The 14996-nt window shown below is 36.8% G+C and overlaps 1 pseudogene; it reads right to left on the bottom strand.

The window, feature by feature from the left end:
* On the bottom strand, positions 9859–12021 carry LOC110256339 (annotated as a pseudogene).

Raw genomic sequence — 14996 nt, 5'->3', positions numbered from 1 at the left:
CAGATAATCAGGTCTGTTTTCTGATCAAAATAAAGCCACTTTTCTTAGAATTTTCAACATACTAGCTTCTACAGTTTCTTTCTTTCTTTCTTTCTTTCTTTCTTTCTTTCTTTCTTTCTTTCTTTCTTTTTTTTTTTTTTTGTCTTTTTGCCTTTTATAGGGCCGCTCCCACAGCACATCGAGGTTCCCAGGCTAGGGGTCTAATCGGAGCTGTAGCTGTCAGCCTACACCAGAACCACAGCAACACAGGATCCGAGATGCGTTTGCAACCTACACCCCAGCTCATGGCAATGCCAGATCCTCAACCCACTGAGCAAGGCCAGGGATCCAACCAGCGACCTCATGGTTCCTAGTCGGATTCGTTAACCACTGCGCCACGACGGGAACTCCTTTTTTTTTTTTTTTTTTTGGTACAGTCTCTGAATAAAGGAAGTATGACTCTTACACATAAGATATCATGGTTGACTTTTTTTTTTTTTTGTTACACAGCAAAACTTTCTAGATAAAGAACAAGTACATTGAGAAGTTACCATTGTGGCTCAATGGTAACAAACCCGACCAGTATCCATGAGGATTAGGGTTTGATCCAGCTTTGCTGTGAGCTGTGGTGTAGGTTGCAGATACAACTGGGATCTGGCATTGCTTTGGCTGTCGTGTGGAACGGCAGCTGCAACTCCAATTTGACCCCTAGTCTGGGGACTTCCATATGCCGAGGATGCAGCCTTTTAAAAAAAAAAAAGAAGAAGAAAAAGAAAAAAAACATTGATTTACAATCTGTTCCAAGTTACTTATTGACATTTTCAGCTACTCAGAAGGTCTTATCTGGAGGAGCACTGTGGGAGCGTGTGCCTGGAGGATGACTCAGGGCGAATGGTCACAAATGGTCCCCCAAGGCAGTGATCTAAATCTGAGATGAAAATAACAAGAATGGGACTATCATGCAAATGTCTGAGGAAGAGCATTTTAGGTTAGTGCAAGGACCCTCAAGGTCAAAATAAGCTTATTATGTTTGAGGAAAAGATTAGAATTTAGAAAGAATAGCAGGAGGCACAAGAAATGAAGTTGAATGTGCAGGTTCTTATAAGAGTATTCGGACTTTGCATTTTATTCAATGGAGAGCTATTAAAAGAGTAATAAGCAGGGGAATTACATGATCTGATTTAGATTTTGAAAGATCATTCTGACTTCTTTGTGGCAAAGACTCCTGGGGAGGTGATCCACACAGAAGCAGGGAGACCAATAAGGAGGCTATTAAAACAGTGCAGACAAGAAAAAATCACGGCTTGAGAGGTTTAGATAAGAAGGTGGAATACACTTTGAAGGTGAAATAATCAGAATTTTTTGATGGACTGAATATAAGATATGAAGGAAAAGGAAGACTCAAGAATGACTCTGAGATTTTTGTTTTGATTGAGTGTATTGTGTGGTGAGATGGGGCAGCTGAGATTAGGAAACGGGAAGTGGAACAAGTTTATTCATTGAGGATGTAATTCAAGTGTTCTTTCTAGACAGTTCACATGGCCTATGTTTAAATAAAGCCCATGCTCCTTAGATTTTCATTTCTGTTCTAAAACTCTCTCTCCAACCACCTTTCTCGTTAATCCTAAAAACCATATGAAAGTCCCACTTTCCCAAACAAAACTGCTGTTCCAATTACCTTTGTCCAAACTACCTTCATCTGCATACTTTCCTAGTGAGGTATTATACACCCTGTGAAACTGACAGCATTTATTTACGACTCGAACACAGCCTAAACCCAGATTGGGACTTGAATCCACATTCTGGAACTCAGCCTAAACACAGATTGGGACTTGAACCCACGGTTTTTAAATTTGAATCACTCACCCACTGTCTGGACTTGCTGAGGTTCAGGTTCTTTGTGCCTCAGTACAGAAGGAACTCAGTGAGAAACAAAGTGATAGGCAAGAAATAGGTTTATTAAGATAGGATGCTTGTGAGAGATGCAAACGGGCAGGCTGGGAGGCTCTGCCTCTAGGATTAGGTGGGCTACAATTTTATAATCCAAGTGGAGTGGGGGTGGGAAAAGACTGCCTCTTCCTCTTTCTTAAGTAGTACCTCCTCCTTTGTATCTGGTCAAACTAAGACTGTCAAATGGCAGAAGGGTGGTCCTTAATCTCCTTCTTTGAACAAGAATGCAGGCCTCACCCCATCCCCCACCAATGACCTGAGGCATATCCCAAGCCTCCACTAGTCAAGCAATCCTGCCTCATTCTGATGGCTCTCTTGAGCAATTATTAACTTAACAATGATCTCCCAAAGTTCCCTAGGTTTCACTCTCTATCTATCCTCCCTTACTGGGACTTCTAGGACTACCTGTATAACTATCCTACTCCATCCCTTTCACCTGTAAACCCTAAGCACAGGTCAGTTTCTATTTCTTTCCTTGACCCTCATCAGGCAAATCCCCTCTTCTCCACCAGCATCACTTCATTTGATTCATATTTTTTAGGAGAAATTATCACACTGACACTGCCGTCAACGCTACCATGAGTTCCTCAAGGGTGAGTCTATCTCTAATTCATGCTAGGGTTCCTGGAAATTTGCCCAGTGCATAAATTCTCACTATAAATTTTCTTATGCTCTCATGCTGAAAAACAGCTCACCAGAAATATTTTCAGACCCACCCACATATATAAATAGCAATCACTCTCTCTAGACATATCCTTAAGTACCTAGGACAAAGACATGTTTGGAAATCAAAAGATTAATTTAAAATCTAATAGCAAATAGATGACTTTTTATCAAAGAAAACCTCATTTGAAATGTATTTGTTGTTGTTGTTGTAGAAATATGCCACTTTACATTAGAATGAAAAAAATACAATCTTCAAGTTTCTCAGTTCCCACTGCTTTGTTGGTAGTAAATATTACATGAAGGAATATGTTATTTCCATACCAAATTTGCACATTTGTAATTAAACCAAAATGGTTTCCTTGCAAATCACAGATTTGGGTAAAAAATCTGACAGTGATTCAGGGATTAAGAGGTGATGATAGCAGTGAGTCTGGCTCAACTGTAGGCCCCACTGCAGAAAAGCATAAGTGCCAGCTGAAAGAGTTGTGCTCTCCTCTCTCTGCTTCTTTTTACAACTGTGGGGCTCTGCCAAAAATCTGTATGTTGTTGGCAGGCAAGCACAGCCAATCCAAGCACCTGTGTTGCAAAACTCAGCAATTGTGTGATTGCCATTACCAATCCATCTGTGAGGATAGTATTTGCCACATGTCAGTTGACTCACGGAAGTTGAGTGGGAAGGGAAATTCCACTAGATAAGGAAGACAGCAAAATTAATATATCATCTGTTCTTTTTGATTGAAAAGGTATAGCAAACATGGATGGAAAGTATTTTACAAATGATTTGAACAGATTAGTAATGGCTGTCTTGTGACAAAAGGAAGAACTTTAATTCAAAAAGAAAAAAACCAGGGACTTCCCGTCATGGCTCAGTGGTTAACAAATCCAACGAGGAACCATGAGGTTCTGGGTTCGATCCCTGACCTTACTCAGTGGGATCCAGTGTTGCCTTGAGGTATGGTGTAGGTCGCAGAGGAGGCTCGGATTCTGCTTTGCTATGGCTCTGGTGTAGACCCGTGGCTACAGCTCTGATTGGACCCCTAACCTGGGAACTTCCATATGCCACGGGAGTGGCCCTAGAAAAGGCAAAAAGACAAAAAAAATATATAATAATAATAAAATAAATTATATCCTATCATTTGAAGAACAAAGATTTTACTGTTTTTAGTGATGTATTACACAGAAATAAAGTACCACAGTTACAGGTCCAATATAGTGATAAGAGAATGATGTCTTACCAAAGAATCTAAAACATTAGATGAAGTTCATTATCTCAGACTCTTAAATAACAAAATCTCAATTGCTGAGAAAAAAAATTCAGACTTTATGGTATCAGAATTTGTTGAAGTTGGAGTTGAACTGCATTATCAATGAAAATGGGATTAATAAAAATATCAATAACTTTAAAAAATCCATGGGGAAATAGATATGTACAGACATTTTTAGACATTTTAGTCTGTAAATATGCTAAAAAGATGCAAATGAAAAATAACATACTAATAGCAATTCCATCTAAGGTTTACTGGACATGTGACATCCACTAGATGAAGTGCTACAAGCATCTAATTTTACTTCTCTTGAAGAAGTGAGGGTTCTAGTCTGGGGCTCAGAGTAGTTACATGTCTTAACCATTCAACAAAATAATATTTTGATATTTGTTTAAAATAAATTTTATTTCCTTTATATTATTTTAAAATATTTTTAAAAATAAGTTGAATTTAATATTTTTTAAATAAGTTTTATCTCCTTTATTATTTTTTGGCATAATTCAAAGTAGTGCCTTTTAGGCAGGACTTGATAAACATCTCAGTCCCTAAGCTACTGAGACAGTACAATCCAATACTACTGTATTATGAAGCACATGTATAATACTGTACTAGCTGAGAAAATCAATAAAACATAAAATACCCATGGAATAGGTCAATGAGAAATCTGAAGGATAAAAACAAATATTTGTCATTATAAGGTTCAGATGGGAAATGATAAATTTAGATTTTAAGAAGCAGAATTTCTGGCCAGATCTATTAAATGACAAAGATAATACATGATTCCCATATGTTTGCTTTAGTCTCTCCAACTTTTAAAAGGACATTTATTTAAAACAAATTCTAGAAGAACATGCATCAAATATCTATGAGTAGTGAGTTTATAGATAATTTATATTTTTAGGTTTTGCTCTTTTGTATTTAAAAATGCATAGCTATTTATTGTGAGATTAAAAATTTGAAAAGGATGTTTAAGATGACCCATTATAAGCAGTGAACTTAGAAATTCCAAAGGTAAATGAGTTTAAAGCGATGTAAAACACTATCTAATGTAGTAGGAATAAGATTCTTCTAGATTCTCAAGTGCATTGAAATTACTAATTGAGAATGCATTCTTTATGTCAGGAAATCTGATCATTTGGTTTTTATTTCTATCCAGTGTTTCACTGGGATAATTTTCAAACCTACAGAAAAGTTGAAAAAAATTACTATAAAAATTAATATATATATATATATATATATGCTATGTCAGTGCTGCAATTAACATTTCACTATGTTTGCTTTATCACATTTTTTTGGTCTATATACTTCTATACAGCGCTCTAACCATTGATTATATATACTATTTTTGATGCATTTCAAAAAGTTACAGACATCAGTATGAGGCAAAATAATAATTCAGGTAGTTAGTGTAGGAACATGGGCTTCGATATATTTGATATATATTTTATATATATTTAATATATTCCCTCCTTAACGTCCATGGTTCAAAATTTGTAAAAACAACTCTAGACAAACAGGTCTTGCTTTTTGGAAGATTAAATATTGAAAGTACATTTGTTTTACATCAAGGTGACCTATACATTTGACTGTGAGCAAAAGAATATAGAGTGGCAACTCCCAGTCTAGGGAGAAAGAACAAAGTAGCCATAAAACTTATGGGGCATATCCATCTCTAAGACCCCTATTGGATAAGGTCTGATATAGGTGACCGGACAAGGACAATGAGAAAAAGGAATGATGTCTAGACCCCATGTTAGTACCCTCATCCTTCAGAAATTAAAACCTCCGTAGAACAATAGAAAGGGGGGCTCTTCCTCCCCCTCCCAGTGTCTGTGCTCAGAGCTATTTGCTTTCCTGTAATAAAGTCTTTTGCTTGCTCCCCGTGTGTGTGTATGTTTTCAAAGTTCATTCTTTGGCTCCGTGAATAAGAACCCAGATTCCGTTAAGTATAGTCCCACAAATACTTCAAATGCATATTTTTAATCAAAGTACAATATTTATTTTGAGTGCTTTTTTGTTTTTGTGGTTGAGGTGAAATTTATATACAATTCAATACATAAACCCTAGTATCCTTTTAATTAATTCTGATAAATGCATCTAGCTGTTAATTTTAAAAGGGGATGGCCTCAAATCAAGCTCATCTTCTTGTTATTTTCTCAGTATCTTCACAGGATGCTAGGTTAAGGGCAATAAATGAAAACCAAACATTGTTTTAGTGGATGAGGAAATTTTTTAGACAAAGGTATTTTGTCAATGTGGCCCTATCACTATATTTTCTGTTCTGCACTAGTGAGTACCTGTCAGTTTGGAACAATGAGACCTTTTTCTCTGGACAAAGTGGCAGGACCTGTTATGGTTAGACTAGAAGAGGTACTTAATGACACGGACTGGACCAAACAGTTCCTTAGCAAAGAATCCAGATATTTCATCTTAATTATGGCATCCTTCTACAGTAGAGATTCTAAACTTGAAAGCTAACAGCAGCCATTTTCAGCCACAAGAGGCTGGTTGCAGCAAGCCTGAAAAAGAAAACAACCCAAAGTGATGGCTGAAGAGAAAGCCCTAAAGACAATCACATGAGTGGTTCCAGTTCTTTTCTTGAGGCTTGGCCATATGAGGCCCTCGTGACCTGTTAATTACCTTTATGTTCTGTGCTGGTAATAAGTTTTCCTTTTTGATTAAACAAGTCCTAGTGGGTTTGTTATTTGCCATTACGAGTTATTATATTAATCAGAGTTAGATGATCCTGATCAGGAATCTCCTTAAACCCACATTGCAGAGCTAGAGCACAATTTCTTAAATGCAAACCTCAACATTTTATAACTAGAATCTTTTATGGATTTGCTACTGAATATATTCCCTCTTTAACAAACAACACTATAGAATGTGTTTCTTTTAAATCAAGGAATGCCTTCATATACTCTTAGAAGTAGCTGAGAGACCAAAAGGATTAAGAAGTACTGAAGAACCATCTCTTCATTTAAATTACTATCCACTTTATCTTCTCCATCCATTTCTCTAAAACATTAATAAGGCTGTAAGTTTAAGCTCTTATGTCATTGTAACTGAGTGTCGTTTTTGGTCTCTCCAAGAGATTGACTCCAAATATGGTATTTTCTTGCTACAAGTAATGTGCCTATGAGAGGCAATAACTCAGCTCTGCAAGCTCTAATTCTGTAATAATTCATTCCCAGGCCTTGGCAGCTAATGCTTCACTCACTATTAATAGAAAACTGTGCAAGTGGTGTAGGTGGTACTTTCAGTTTAGTGAGGCTGTAGTTAATTTCTTTAATTTATAAAGTATTTATAAATCTCATCTTTGCAAAGCTGCTGAAACTGTGTAGGCAGAAACCAGTTATCTCTTGATCTCACAGCCTTTCAAATTGTATCCACTCCCATAGCCTACATAATCACTTGTTCTCCTCTTATGAAATCTGTTGGTGACCCCATCTGTTAGCTTTGTATCTTGTGAAAGAGCTGATTATTTGTGTAGCTCATGACTAAGAATTTTTGTTGCTCCAATTACTCTACAGCAGATTTTGTTACAGAGGGTTTGAGGGCTTGGTCCAATTCAGATTCCTGGGTTCTATGTCAGCTCAGTTAAAATCTCAGTTTCAACTTTTACCTTATGAATTCTTCTCATTTACATCTGGTAATACCCTGTGCCTCCAGAAGCCTCCTTTATCTGATACTAGTACTCAGTGTATGCATGATATGTCTTGTCTCACTTTTTATTTTCCTGTGTTATAATAAAAATTCATTTATGTTTTCTAAAGTTTGAATTTCATATAATTTTTCATTTGTCACATATTTTCTTCTTTTGATTTTTTTCCATTTGCCAGGGAAACACCATTCCTAGATTGAGGGACATATAAAAACAAGCAGTGGGCCAAATTTAGCCTATGGGATATCATTTGCCAACCCCTCCTCTACAATACAAACCAAACTTAATCCTATTTAAGATGTCAGATTCAATACTTAGAATTCATTTATATTTGCTTGCTTGGTATTTATTATTATCTAAATTGGGAAAAATATTCAAAATTGCAAAAGTAAATAAACACCTCAGTTAGGACTCTATTATAATTCCAAGAAGGGAAATAATACATATAGATGTGTAGAAAATCCAGTGTTAAATGTGGAGTGACAAAATGGTACTGTGGAAAATTATGGGCATTGTTTTGAGGTTTTATTGAGAAAGAATTTACATGCAATAAAATGCACAGATTTAGGAGTTCCCATCCTGGTGCAGCAGAAAGGAATCCGACTAGGAACCATGAGGTTGCAGCTTCCATATCTGACCTCACTCAGTGGGTTAAGGATCCAGTGTTGCCTTGAGCTGTATTGTAGGTTGCAGATATGGCTTGGATCTGGCTTTGCTGTGGCTGTGGTTTAGGCCGGCAGCTATAGCTTCGATTAGACCCCTAGCCAGGGAACCTCCATATGCCACGGGTTCTGCCTGAAAAAGCAAAAAAAAAAAAAAAAAAAAAAGAAATCCCACAGATTTAGATATATAGCCTGAGTAGTTTGACAAATGTAAACATGTACTCCTATGAAATGACCTTTCCAATCAAGAGAATAAAGTATCTTCATCACCCTGAAAAAAAAAATCATTTGTCCCTTTACAATCAAACCTCCACCAAGATCAACCATTATTGAGATTTCCCTCAGATCATATCAGTGTTTTGTGTTCTAGAAATTCATGTACATAAAATCCTACAGTATGATATATTTCTCTATCTCTAGTTCTGGCAGTTATTTATATTTTGTTAAGCTCTGTTATTAGGTATATATGATTTAACATTTTTAGATCTTTTTGCTAAATCGTTTCTTTATCATTATGAATACTCACTATACCTGGAAATATCCCATGTCCTGACATCTAGTTTCTCTTAGTCATGTCAGTTTTCTTTTGCTGTGTTTACATATTATATCTCTTCTAATGTTTTTACTTTCAACTTTCCTATGTTTAAAATTCATCTCTTGTATACTGCATATAGATAAGGTTTTGCCTATTTATCCAGTTTGGCAATCTTTGACTCTTAATAGAAGCATCAAGTCCATTTATATTTAGTATAATTATTGATATTTTGGAGTTTAATTATACATTCTTGCTGTTTGTCTTTCATTTTTTGTCATCTGTTTTTGTCCACTATGTAGCCTTTACTGCCTTCTTTTACTTTATTTTGTTTTTTAGGAAACACAAAAGTCACTTTAATTTGCTTTTTTTTCATTTTAAAAGATTGTTGTAGTATCATTTGCAGAAGTGTACAAGTAAAGTTTCCACTGGATGGTTGTGCCCGGGATTCACTGAGAAACAAGAATCCTGTGTGTGGCAAATGGAGTGGTTGAGCTGGGTAGACATCATAGGCCGGAGTTTCCTGTTTCTTTCCCCAACCCAGTCCTGTGCTAAGAGAAGACTGAATGGCCAGAAAGTTTGCAGGCGACCAGATTTATCTGTGATGAAAGCAACACTTCGGGGTAGAGAGGCAGGGCATGCTGGGTCCAGGGCTCCCCTTGGTCTAGGATTCAGGTAGGTGACCCCCTGCAGAGGCCACATTGTTGATTAAAGCTGGCCCCCAGCATCTGAGGAGAGTTTGTGGGTCTCAACATATCTAGATACTTAAAAGTGACATGTGAACCTTAGGAGCTCTCTTCAATGCTGTTCTGGACTAGGGCCTTGAGCTGCCTTCCAGTTTCACAAAGAACTTACAGAATGTAGAAGAGAGGAGTGAGGGTCCCAACCACAGCACTCCTACACTTTAAGCTAAAGTCTAAGTGAGGGCTTGGGTTGGTACATTTTATTAAAATGTCTGCAGAGCAGAGGAGTTCCCCCTATAGAGCAATAGGTTCGGTGGCATCTCTGCAGCTCAAGGACACAGGTTTGATCTGCTGCCAGTACAGCAAGTTAAAGGATCCAGCATTGGCTTGGGTCTGACTCTTGACCAAGGAATTCCATGTGCCATGGACAGCCAAAAAAAAAAAAAAAAAAAAACGAAGAAAAAGAAAAAAAAAAAAAAGTCTGAAGAAGGATAAAGTGAAACTTCTATTTCTACATATTAACCAGGTTTTACCTGAGAACTGGAGATGAATAATGCCTTTAGGAAGCCAGCCAAATCCAATAAGAAGGTTCTTTTGGTGAAACTTAACATTCCAAGTTATTTTCTCCAGACCTAGGATCAGAACCTGCTTCCAAGGGAAGGACTGTTCTGCTGGTGCCTATTCTCTACCAGGGGTTATTGGTTTCTATTTCCTTCTATCTACATGATTATAGATTACCAGCCAGGCTATTCAAGGTCTAGAGAGTACAGAGTTGACCTGCCTGCTATGAGAGCTGAGTGCAAACTACTTGGGGTCAGTAGTCACCTGGCTGATCATCTGTTGGCAGTTCATGCTGAGGTCTGCCTCTCTCAAATAGATAGCAGGACTGGAAAACTAAGAGGGCATACAGTAATTTAGCATAATACGAACCCAATTATCACAGTCCCCTCAGTTTCAAAGCCCCATCAAGCTGGCAGCCAGGAGGAAGCTTCTTTTCAGAAAGTGTTTTTGAACTTTTGTTCCAGGGTGGAACGCTTATAATTGTCCTGCCATTTCTTTCTCCTCACACATTCCTTGTTCTGTTATTGAGGCAAGGGGTCCAAACATAAATATCTGTGACATTATCACAATAACCATGTTCTTTCTCCATCTTTCTAGAATGATAGGAAGTTTCCAAAAAACCTATGCATACTCTGATTGCAAATATGGAGTTGGAAGATAAAATCTATTGCTGGGGTTATTCCTTTGTGCCATTCTTAACAGGTCTTTCTCTCTTATGACTTCTTCTGGTATTGGAAGCTTCATGTGTTTGGGGGTAGAGGGTTATTTCCCTGGGGAGTGAGGATACCGCTATCAGGACCATAAGGGACAACTGAACCCTGTGGAGAGCCTGGCCAGGGCTGGAGATGAAGGGCAGCCATGCGAAGGTGGGACCTAAGATTTGGCACCTGGATGACCATGTCAGGCTCATTAGCTGAGGCTCCCTCTCCTTCCCACTGTGAAAAGGACCTTTAGGACAAGATCTCTTCACAGATCTTGTGTGTGTCTGCAGGCCCAGACTCAGTGTAGTCTATAGTTCTCAGGTCTGAGATGATATCATGGCCATTCCCACCTGCCATGGTTTGGTCTCCAAAGAAAGAAATGGTCTTATAACCATAATTTTACACATGTCCCAGGAAATACCTCTTGTTCTAGCCATTAGGAAAGACATCAACCTGATCTTGCCTCCTATAGAAAACATGAGGCCTTTATCAGAAAACTCATTCAACAGGTCTGCTACACATTTCTGTCTTATATTTTCTTTTTTAATAGAGTGTTTAGAACTCCATGTATCTTTTGGTATTTCAACAGAGCACACATTTAACATCCAGTTCAGAATTTCAGAATTTTCAGAAGAAAGTACCCCTCTCTTCAGGAGTTTGATTTTGCAATGTAGCTCAGTCATTGATTAAATTTTGGATTAGGGCCTCAACCACACCAAGATAACCTTGAATATTCTGTTTATATAATAGTTGCCTACCTTGGTATATTACCAAGCTATTTCCTGGAGACACATAATCATATTTTTCAACCACGCCATTTCCAGTTGCTCCTGTAATTTTAAATATTTAAAATAATTGACTATTTTTAGTATTCCATTTTATCTCCTGTATAGGATTTTATTATTCATTCTTTTGATTAGTTTTATCATGGTTATTTTAGGGATTACAATATGCTTAACTTTTCATCTACCTTGAGTTAAAATTTTACCACTTCAAGTAAAGCAAGAATTATTTCCGATCTCATTTTCTTCAGCAAGATTCACTTTCTGTAGTGACCCTTGCAGTGCTGCTCTGTTAGTCACCAACTCTCTTGAGATTTGTTTACCTGAATGTTTCTTTATTTTGCTTCCTTTTAAAGAATACCTTCATTGTGTATAAAATTCTAGACAAATGAGCTTTGTTTTTTAAGCACTTTGAAGATGTCATTTCCTTGTCTTCTGCCCTCCATTATTTCCGTTGAGAAATTAGCTGTTCTGTTTATTGTTTCTCCACTGTATGCATTGCTTGCTCTCTCTCTCTCTCCCTTTTCTTTTCTTTTTTTTACCTGTTGCTTTAAATATGTTGTCTTTATATCTCATTTCTAGTAATTTAACTATGCTGCAACATGGTGTGGTTTTTATTGTATTTGTTCAGCTTGGGATTTCCTTTCTTCTTGGCTCTGTGATGTTTTAGAAAGCTATGAGAAAATTTAATTTTAATATGTTAATATTCTTTCATTCCCATTTTCTCTCCTCCTCTTGGGACACCAATTACAGGTATTTTATACATTGTTATTCTCCCCTCAGTCCTTGTGGCTCAGTTTATTTCTTCAATCTTTTTTTTTTTTCTGTGCTTCAGATTAGATCAGAAAGTTTCTATTAATTAGTCTTCAAGTACAATGATTCTCTTCTCTGTATTTTTCTTCCCATCCAATGTTGTATGTTTTTAGTTCTAAGATTTATGTATCTGTCCTGAAATTCCTTATCTCTTCAGCATTGTATTCTTCTTTTGCTATAAATTATTTTATATATGCATATTTAGGGCCTCATTTGCAGCATATGGAAGTTTCCAGGCTAGGGATAGAATCAGAGCTGCAGATACCCGCCAATGCCATAACCAAGGCAATGCAGGATCCTTAACCCAATGAACAAGGTCAGAAATTGAATCCACATCCTCATGGATACTAGTTGGGTTCTTAACCCTCTGAGCCACAATGGGAACTCTCTATTTAACATATTTCTAATAGTTGATTTTGAAGTCCTTGTCTGCTAATTCTAACAGATGTGCCATCTGAGTATCTTTTTCTATGCACTTGCTTTTTCGTTTCATATGGATTCCATTTTCCTGCCTTGTCACATGCCTAATTTTTTTTTTGCTTTTTAGGGCCACACCTATAGCGTATGGAGGTTCCCTGGCTAGGGGTCAAATAGGAGCTACAGCTGCTGGCCACAGCCACAGCCACAGAAATGCCAGATCTGAGCCACATCTGCAAACTACACCACAGCTCATGGCAATGCTGGATCCTTAACCCTATGCTTATTATTTTTTAATTACATATTAAACATTACAGATGATATATTGTAGGAAATTTTGATTTTGTCACCTTCATCAGAAGAGTGTAGAATTTTTCTACCTGGAAGTTAAATTATTGGTGGATCTTTTTTATCTTTTGAAGCCTTTTGTTTTAGGCTTTATTAGGATGAATCTATATTTATTCAATGTTTCCCACAATGTAGCTCTATATTTTGAGAAACACTTTAACTCCTAAAATATTGGCCAATCTGTGTTTCACTGGTGTTGAAATGTTTGCTATGTGAGCTGTTCAGGCATCTTTAAGATTCTGGCATATTTTCATTTTTTTTTTTTTTAGCATTTTTTACTTTCTAGTGTGACATTAATTCCCAGGTTCATCTCTTACTTTCCCTGTCCCATACCTGTATTCAGTCAGTGAGAAATTGGAAATCAGCCATAAGGGGTTGTGTTTTACCTCAGTGATTAATAGTATTTTAAAACAAAAGTGGTGCTGTGTATCCTTGTGTTCATGATATAGCATTATTTCTGGACCCTTTCAGTGAAAGGAATAGAAAAAAACTTTAGATGACCTCATGGGTATTTCCACTTCTGCCCATAAAGTGCTGCTCTGAGAATGGTTTTGTTGCCATAAACAACTAAAAAAAACATATATCTCAACAGATTTCAGACATTATAAAACAGCCAGAACAGGACTGGGGTCCTTGAGAGAAAGGAAAAAAAATCCAGCATTAGGTTTTACATAGGTTACTTTCTGAAGTTGGTGTCGGGAAAGGAGAACCAAACCAAGCCATATAACCTCAAAGAGCTGAAGAGCCAGAAGTCAGGGAAGAAGCAGGCTGAGGAGGCTCAGTGAGTGGGGAAAGGGCACTTTGGAGGATCTCAGAGAGGCCTTCTTGAATATGGCGTGGCCCTCCATGAGGTAGTTGGGGTAATACAAATCTAGAGCTCGAAAATGACAAAACTGGAAATAAATTTAACTTCATAGAGCATATGGGATAGGCCACTCATGGGCATCAATTTAGAAATTGTGCCAAATAAGCTGCGGACTAAAGACTTCTCTGAACAACTCACAAGGCTTCATATTCATTCCCCAAAGGATCAAATCTCCTGCAAGTAGCTTACCTACATGCCAGAAAAAAATCCAAACCTCATTAAAGAAATAAAACCAAATCCATCATCCAACAGTGAAAAATTCTTATTTTTCAAGCTCCAACACAAAATTACTAGGTATGCAAATAAGCGGGAAAAAAATTTGGTCTATAACCAGCAGGAAAATGAATGAAAAGAAAAAGATGCATAAATGACACAGGTGAAGAAATTAGCTGACAAATGTATTAAAATAGCTAATGTTGTTCCCCAAATGCTCAGAATATAAACAAAAGTATGAATATGATGAGGAGAGAATTAGAAGACAGCAAAAAAAAGACCATAGATTTTTAAGAAGAAGACCATAAAACTTTTAGGTGTACAAAACAATATTTGAAATAAATGATACACTGGATGGTATTAATAGCAGATTAAATACCACAGAAAAGATCAGTGTGCTTGGAGACATAGTAATAGGAGGAAGCATAAAGGGAATAAGGCCTGAAGGTAGAAGAAAAAATATTTGAAGAAATAATGGCCAAGGAATATCCTAAGGATATTTGAACCCAAGGATAAAAGAATTTCGACAAATCCGATCAGCATAAATAGAAAAAAAGTACATCAAGGTCATACTTTGAAAACCTTTGTAAAAGAAAAAAAATCTTTATCTTTTAAAACTCAATAAAGATTTAGTGAAACCATGCAAGTGTAGACTGTGTTGAATCTTTACTAGATCAGTTTGCTTGCCAAAAAATAACAGAAAGATCCAGAATTACCAGATCAAAGGATAAGTGAAGTGCTAAAATAAAGAGATGACAACATAAACAACTAATAAGGAGTTATTGACCAATAATTGTCCTGCCTGAGGCAATATGTGTTTTTCTCACTCTATTATTCATATTAATGAGTTTTTAATGCGTTTATATTTTCTTGTAAGTTGAGACTTGTAAGTAGC

Source organism: Sus scrofa, chromosome 13 (assembly GCF_000003025.6).
Source record: "Sus scrofa isolate TJ Tabasco breed Duroc chromosome 13, Sscrofa11.1, whole genome shotgun sequence".
Lineage (NCBI taxonomy): Eukaryota > Metazoa > Chordata > Mammalia > Artiodactyla > Suidae > Sus > Sus scrofa.
This window is presented reverse-complemented; position numbering and strand designations above follow the sequence as displayed.